The following is a 530-nucleotide window of genomic DNA, read 5'->3' as shown; positions in this document are numbered from 1 at the left end:
TCTGGATTTTCTGAGGTTTATCACCACAGGCATGTAGGATTAACAGACTGATGAGGTACAGAATGATTCCCCAATCCAATCCTTAGGCTTGGATGCACTCTCCCCCAGCTCCCAAACATACGGAACACAAAGGGCAAAAACCAAGGGAATATTGCATGTGTGAATGTGAGGTGAGTCTGTACACAATTATCAATATCTATTAATTTTGTAGGCTTAAAATCTGCAGAAGTACTAGGCTCATAAAGATGTTTTAAATTAGAAAACATTCTTGAGTATCTACTAGGAGTCAGACATTGGAAATTCAGGAGAGAGAAGAAAGACAAAACCCCACCTCCAGGAGCTAAGAGTCCTGAGTGTGAGGCATGTGTGCGGTGACCAGATTTCAACATTGGTAAAGTGGGACACCAGTGACGGGGATGGGGGGGTGGGGATTCTTAATTAAAAATTTGGTCTATGTGGAGCAACAAAAATTTTCATAGAACACAAAAATAGTATTGTAATATATTTTTTTTAATTTCAACATAAGTATA

Source organism: Otolemur garnettii, unplaced genomic scaffold (genome assembly GCF_000181295.1).
Source record: "Otolemur garnettii isolate 467f Iridium unplaced genomic scaffold, OtoGar3 scaffold00006, whole genome shotgun sequence".
NCBI lineage: Eukaryota > Metazoa > Chordata > Mammalia > Primates > Galagidae > Otolemur > Otolemur garnettii.
This window is presented reverse-complemented; position numbering follows the sequence as displayed.